The sequence below is a fragment of the Telopea speciosissima genome, chromosome 9 (assembly GCF_018873765.1).
Source record: "Telopea speciosissima isolate NSW1024214 ecotype Mountain lineage chromosome 9, Tspe_v1, whole genome shotgun sequence".
NCBI classification, from domain to species: domain Eukaryota; kingdom Viridiplantae; phylum Streptophyta; class Magnoliopsida; order Proteales; family Proteaceae; genus Telopea; species Telopea speciosissima.
In genome coordinates, this window is record NC_057924.1 from 2282161 (window position 1) to 2289620 (window position 7460).

Sequence of the window (7460 nt, forward strand, 5' to 3'; positions counted from 1 at the left end):
GGCACCCGTAGCTGCCGACTAGCTGGTGGGTTTTTTTATTTATTTTGGGGGCGGGGGCGGGGGTGGGAGTGGGGGCGCGCGGGGGGGGGAGGGGTGGGGAAGGGGAGGGCAAGTTTTTGTGGCCCGTGGGAATCGGAAACCCTAAGGGTGTCAATCAGAATGATACTAGATAATTGGTTTGGTCCTAATATGCTAATCCTAGAATTGTCTCGTTCATTAAGTTGCTATAAAATTTGGTTCTGATCCGTTTATTAAAGAGATGATCCGATTTCTATTCTTAAAATATTTTAGTGTCCAAAATTATAAAGTAATATTTTCCTAAGCATGCAAATAATCAAATATATAAATACACAAATATGATGATAATTAAAATCGATTATTAGAGTTGTGGAGATCAACTTTGAAAACAAGAAACTTTAAGATTAATAGATCAAAGACGGAGTATATGATGTGTAGCTTTAGTTACACTGTGATGGATGATGACATGGTGAAAATTGAGGATAGAGATGTCGTCAAGTGACTATTGCAGATATCTAGGGTCTATCATACACAAAGAACATGATATAGGTGATGATATTTCACAAAGAATTAAAGTGGGATGGATGACATGGAGGTGAGACCAGAATACTGTCTGACCAACAAATTCCTTTAAAACTTAAAGAAAAGTTTTACAGGATCGTTGTCCGACCTGCTATTATGTATGGGGCGGAATGTTAGGCAGTTCCAAATTACCAACACCAAATCATATCTCAGATCATTTAAATAAACATCTCTCGTAAATGACAAAACCTTTAAAACTAGGCTTATATAGTTATATATGCATTTTAAACTAGTCTTGGTGGTTTGTTCTGGTTCCATATGGTTTCGTATTAGTCTTTCAGTCCTAAAACCGTCGCATTCCCTTTATTAATAGGTTCCAAAATCAAATCCCATAACCTAGGGTAAAACAGGATCATCTAATTCTAAGTTTTAACAGATCATTTCGATGATGAATCTGGATTCTGATCCCAAATTGACGCAAAAAAACCTAGGGTTATAAACAAATAGAATACGGATCCGAATATCTCATGATTGGATATAGATGTGAATTCAATCCGAAATTTCAATTATCTATTTACATCCTTGATATGTAAGCTGGACCTTCTTATCAAAACGAATATGATTCACTCTCAATCTATGTCTCTTATTTATCTTTTAATTCTTCCGTACACAAATAAAGTGATCCAATCCAGACCCATAAAAAGAGTTTGGTTGGTTACTCTCATTTTGTGGAATCTGTTGGTGGGTGTCAGTGTCATCTTTTCGTTTTCTTTTCTTCGAAATTACAAGTTAAAAGGTATTATTAGTAAACCACAATAAAAAGAGTGTTTGAGTGTTTGTGAATTGTCAAGGAAATTTACCAAAAAAAAAGAAAGAGAGAATTGATTCTATTTCCACGTAAAGAGCCTGTGGTGTGTTGTTGAATCCAAACACAGGAACGACGTCAAGTGAGAGGAAAGCAACAAAAAAAATAATAATCCTTATCAACTGCCCTTTCTTATACCATACTTTGTACCGGAACATGGTTCCTTCACCCTCACTCATTTTTTTTTTTTTTTTGGTAAGGACACTTTCACTCATTCACATGGTCCTTAAAGAAACATCAAAAATCATAAAGTTTTGCCTAACTTTCCATTTCCTAAGTTGCTTTCCCAACTGGCCCCGTTCCCCACAACCAAACAATAAAAGAAAACTCGATCCTATTCCTTTTTTTTTAAGTGATTGATCGATACCTTAAAAAGTGGTCTGCACCAAAACATGGTAGAAAGTTTTCAATGAAAATTTGCACCAAAACATGGTAGAAAGTTTTCAATGAAAATTTAAGGGAAAATGGTTTCTATGGGGGAGTGTTACGCCTGCATCCAGATGTGACACCAATGTTGATGCTTTTACGCATGTTTACATTGGCTCTCACATGCACTCAAAGGCCATGCTTTTCCATAGAAAACACTTTTTCAAACTTTATTTATTTGGAGAGGGATGGACAAGATTGCGTTGTATAATGGAATTTTATATATTATCTTATTTTTTATTGTTAATCGAATCCATTCCTTCCACCGTCGCTTGCTGCCTTGTTCCCCCACCCTTCCCCTCCCCTCCGCAACTCTAACCCTCAACCCTCCGTCGCCCCTACCTTCAACAACCATCTCTCCCCCTCCCCCATCACCCTCTATTCTTCCTCCTTAGCCCAAACTGCACCCACCCCACCCCTCCGCAACCCTACCCCACCCTCAACCCTCTTTCACCTCTACCCTCTGCAACCATCTCTCCCCCTCCCCCATCGCCCTCTGTTCTTCCTCCTTACCCCAATTGCTCCCACTGTCCAACCATCAATGAAATTGCCGGTATGCAAGATTCCATTACGTCGCATTAGCTTGTACATTTTTTTCTCTTATTTATTTTGTATGAGTGAGTTCTCTTATCAAGCAGCATAGAGGAGTGTACCGATGAGGTGTGGCAAAATAGTATTGTGTATTAAAAGACAGCAATGTCTTTTCATACAAGGAGGAGAGCGAGATAAATATAGAGGTGCTACGTACCCTGCCTAGCCGCTCAGAGAACCTCCCCCCTCCCTCTTTCGTACAAACCCTTGAAGGGAAATTTATTAAGCTTCACTGTGCAAAAACTGAACTACAATGGATAAGAGATCATCATGAAAAGAGGACTCCTAAAAACCCTGGTAAGGATAATTGAAAGCATTTTATCGCAATACCACGATTAAGCAAGTTCTCTATTATACTAACATAATAAAAAGAACATAAATCAAAACATCCAGTAAGAGCTTAGTATCCAAAAGAATGGTTAAGATGTCAATTTGCTGTTAGGCTTTCCTCAATGCAACGATTTAGAACCTAACCTGACTAATACAAATCATTTAGAATAAGACATCCCAAACCCATAGCCTAATAAATTTGATAAAGACAAGTTTCTTTCAACATTAAACTTTCACATTTTTTGATCCCAAATTTATTTGATCATCACAATATAGTTTCTCACTACTTTTTTTTTAAATTTTCCATTGATCACCAATAATTTGTAAAAACTCTTCTAAGAATGAAGAGATTATGAAAAAAAGAAACTCAAATGAAACCTCACCTCACCCAAAACATAACAATGATACACTTAATTAATTAGTGGACCAATCATCCGGTCCGGTTTATTGAAAAAGGATGACCAAGAAAAAGACAAAGGACGAGGGAGGGTTCAGGGTTGGTTGGGAGCAGCATGAAGCAGCATTACATGATGATGCATGAATTTGGATCCTCTTCGTTGAAGTAACTGCAGGGGCTCCGGTGACTCGGTCTTTCATATCCGCTGTAGCACGGCGCTGCCGATCTTCCACAACCATCATATCTTCCACACCCACAATTGCACGGCGGTTGCGATCTTCCACAGCCATCATATCTTCCACACCCACAATAACACGGCGGTTGCGATCTTCCACAGCCATCATATCTTCCACACCCACAATAGCACGGCGGTTCTGGTCTTCCATAACCTTCATAGCACGGTCCCCCTCCATATCCCTCATAACATGGTCCACAACACACCCCTATCGGTTGGCGCGGCGGGCAGGGCGGTTCAGGGGTGGGTTCTGGCTCCGGTGGCGCTGGGGGAGGTGGTTCAGGCGTTGGATCAGGTTTTATGACTGGTGGTGGTACTACGACTGGTTCCGGCTCTGGTTCTGGGGGTGGGGGTGGGGGTGGGGGTGGGGGTGGCTCTGGCTCTGGTTCAGGTGCCGGTGGAGGGGGAGGTTGAGGCGGAGGAACCTCAATAACAACCACATTGGGAGGTTCGACGGGAGGAGGAGACGGTGGTGGCGGCGGAGTGGGTTTGGGTGGCTCCGGAGGCTTTTTCTCGACGATCTTGTAGCACTTAATTGCATTTCCAGCTTTGCAGCAGAGCTTTTTAGCGAGCTTATTGGGGCAGAAGGGACCACTAATGGTGACGGTGTTGTTTTTCTCGTCGAATATCTCCTCCTGTATTTGAAATTGCTCTTCGTTGCCAGAAATTAAAAAAGGAAAAAAAAAATAAAATCAGGGGAAGGTGAGCAGGAATGGTATAGGTTCATTGGGAATTAATTAAGAAATAGATGAGATGTCTCACCACGGTATTTACAGAGGGTTTTCTTGATCTTATTGTAGCAACGTGAGCACCCAAGATCAACCTTCAGCACTATCGTTGACACCTGCAACACAATAAAAAATCCAAACACTTCAATTTTTTTCTTCTTCTTCAAGGAAACAGACAGCAAGAAGAAGCCAAATTCTGTTCAATAACAAAATAAAAATACAAAAATACAAAAATAAAAAAAAAACACAGAGGGAGTGAATGGATCTGTTTGAAAAAATTAAATAAATAAATGAACAGAGCCAGAGATAGAAAGAGATCCGAAGGATTTGATTTGAAAGAAATTGTCAATTAGAAGGCACTGCAGGTCTACAGCCCAAGTAGGTTGGGGGGGGGGGGGGGCTAAAACACTAGCTTCCAAAGAAAGAAGAAGATGAAATAAAAAGAAAGAAAGAAAACAGAGAGAGAGAGAACAGGCTGACCTTGTGCGCCATTGTTGAGGGCTTTGAGAGGTGGAGGGGAGAGTAATTATTCCCTGATGTCGCAAAGTCTTCCTCTTTGGCCTTACTTTGGAATTTGGAGCAGCAGATTCGATGAATAAGTTGAACTGAATGAAAGCAAATTAAGAGAGTCAGTAGTTCACGATTTCGATGTGGCTCTATTTCCACTCTATTCTAATGGAAAACCACGAGGGCGAGACGAGAGAGAGAGAGAGAGAGAGAGAGGGAGAACTGCGTTCAGACTTCAAATTATAATTCTCAATTTTTTTTGGCTTTCTTATCTGACTATAAATCGACTGAGGAGTGATCGAGGTCTCTGATCCAACCAACTATTTAAAGAATCATAGAAATTAAGAGGGAAATTAAAACGAGAACTGAACTGGAAGATTACAGAAAGTAAAAGCGTGGGAGGACGTAAATAGGAACCACACGGATAGTAACACGTGTCACTAGACGTTGAAATTAAAATACTATCATGTCTATGCAATGTATCGTAGGCTTTTCGTGCTTGCTCATCTGCATCCATATCCCACATTTGCTGCTGGCCGATTGACCCTGCTTACCTTCCATTTTGCCTTATATTTTATGGGTTGGTGTTCTCTTTGATGGAGTGTGGCTCCTACGCTAGGGAGGGAGCAATGAGAGCGTGTGTATTGTTAGGTGAGATTTCCGTCTTTCATAGGAGATGTGGTAGTTATTTCGGCCCCCTCTATGTGTTTCTGAACATTTCTTTCATTTTTTATATATAAGTTTTTCTACTTTGATATAGGAGAGAATTCTCTACTTCACCCATAGTTCTGGAGGGGTGTAAATTGGTCAGTTTGATTCAGTTTTGATTAGATTGAATCGATTACAAACTAACAAGAAGTCAAATTGAAATCATACAGTTAAATTAAAGTTTGGTTTTGATCCGTTAACGGGTTGATGTAACGAACTCTTATCGGGTAGTTGTTGGATTCTTTTTTATTTTTGTTTACATGTAACAAATATATTTTTGCAAACTTTTATTCTTTGATTTTTCTCGATTTTTGATATTTTATCGGGTTCGATTCAATTTTCTATTGGTTTCATAAAAGCCTAGGCTGGCCCGAAAAGAGGGTTTGGCTTGGTTTTGTCCAGGCTAAACCAGTCTATTTAGCCAGTCCAATCAATTCAATTTTAAATTTGACATCCTAATTGTGCTACTTGCAATAGTATTGTAGTGAATCTAACCGTTGGATATCTAGTGAATATTTGATTTAGTAATACGTAAAAATTTAGGATCAAATTCAATTGTATACCCTTTTTGAATGTCAATGTATATTAAAAATTATTTTTTAAGTTGTTCATGTATTATTATACACCTTGTTGATTTTTCAATGTTTTGTTTTGTCGGTTAGGTTGTGTTTGTTTAATCGTAAAATATTTAGCGGTTTGTTGTAAAATCAATTCAAAAGTTTCGAAAGATTATAAAGGGAGAAAACAATTTACTAAAATATAATATAATAAAATAAAAAACAATCTATTTCAATTTTTAGCTAGGTTGTTGTCTTTTAATAATAATGGTATCATGGAGGACTTGATTCTTTCCCAACTCTATTATATTCGAATGTGCTTATTAGTCATGTACAACTAAAAAATGCCAAATGGTTAAAATATAAAACAAATTTATTAAACAAAATTTTTCATAAAATAATTTGTGATGAAACAAATGCAGCCGTAGCCTCCGTTTGGATTGAAACTTGACATGAGTGGTGGATTTAAAGTCTACCTATCTACAAAATTTCAGATTCATCTAACTTGTAACGTGGCAAGAAACATATATAACGAAATAGATAATTCTTTACTGATCTAAGCATGGTAAAGAGTAGAGACTAGAGATCCACCCCTAATATTTTATTTCAGATTTATTTTTTATTGTGAAAGTTTTTGTGGTTGACAATCCATATACAAAATTAGTGGTGGGAGCATTTATTCTGTCATGTGTAAGAATAATATGGTAATGTTGACCATTGGATATTTAGAAATAACAGATTTTTTTTTGGTTAGAAAAAAAGAACATATTCAGTTGTAGAGGAAGTCCAGATCAAGAAATATATGTCGAAGTAGATAATTCTTTACTGATCTCCAAAGATTGTCTCATTGAAACATCACTAGTGATAAGGCAAGAGACTTCTGTTTCTTTCATGATTTCAATTGTGATATCACAAAGGATCCAGATCCTCTACGGCGCGTTGTCCGTAGCGGCTTGAGCGGCTCAGACTGAGCCGTGCACGCAAAGACCGCCTTACCCCTGCCCAAACGCCTTGTCCAAGCCGGGGTAAGGCGGTCATTGCGTGCTCGGCCCAGTCTGCGCTGCACAGGCCGCTACAGGTAGCTGCGTCGTAGACGTTCTGAATTGCACAAAGTGAGCTACTGTTTTTAATCTCTACATTTCTAAAGGAAACAAGTTCTTTTGGTTTTTTTTTTCTCATTACTTGACCAATACTAAAAGACATACTCAGTGCACGAGGCTCTCATCACTGCAGGGTCTGAGAGGGTCATAATGTACATAGTCTTATTCCTGCTTTCACAGAGAGGCTGTTTCAATTCGAATCCGTGACCACTTTAGTATTTCTTGACAAATACTAAATTCATAAAATTGCATTCCACACTATCAACAAAAATATGTCAAGATTTTTGTGGGCTTTCATTCCTCTTCAAGTTGCATTGCTTACTCAAAATCTTTTTCAACCTGCTGGTGAAAATTATGGAGAGAAAGCTCATGTTTGCTTCTAGGACTTTGCAAAAGAAAGGGAGTAGTCCTTGCATACTCTGGATTGGCTTTGTTGCTTTTGCATTGGAGAGGGGGGGGGGGGGGGAGATGTTTTG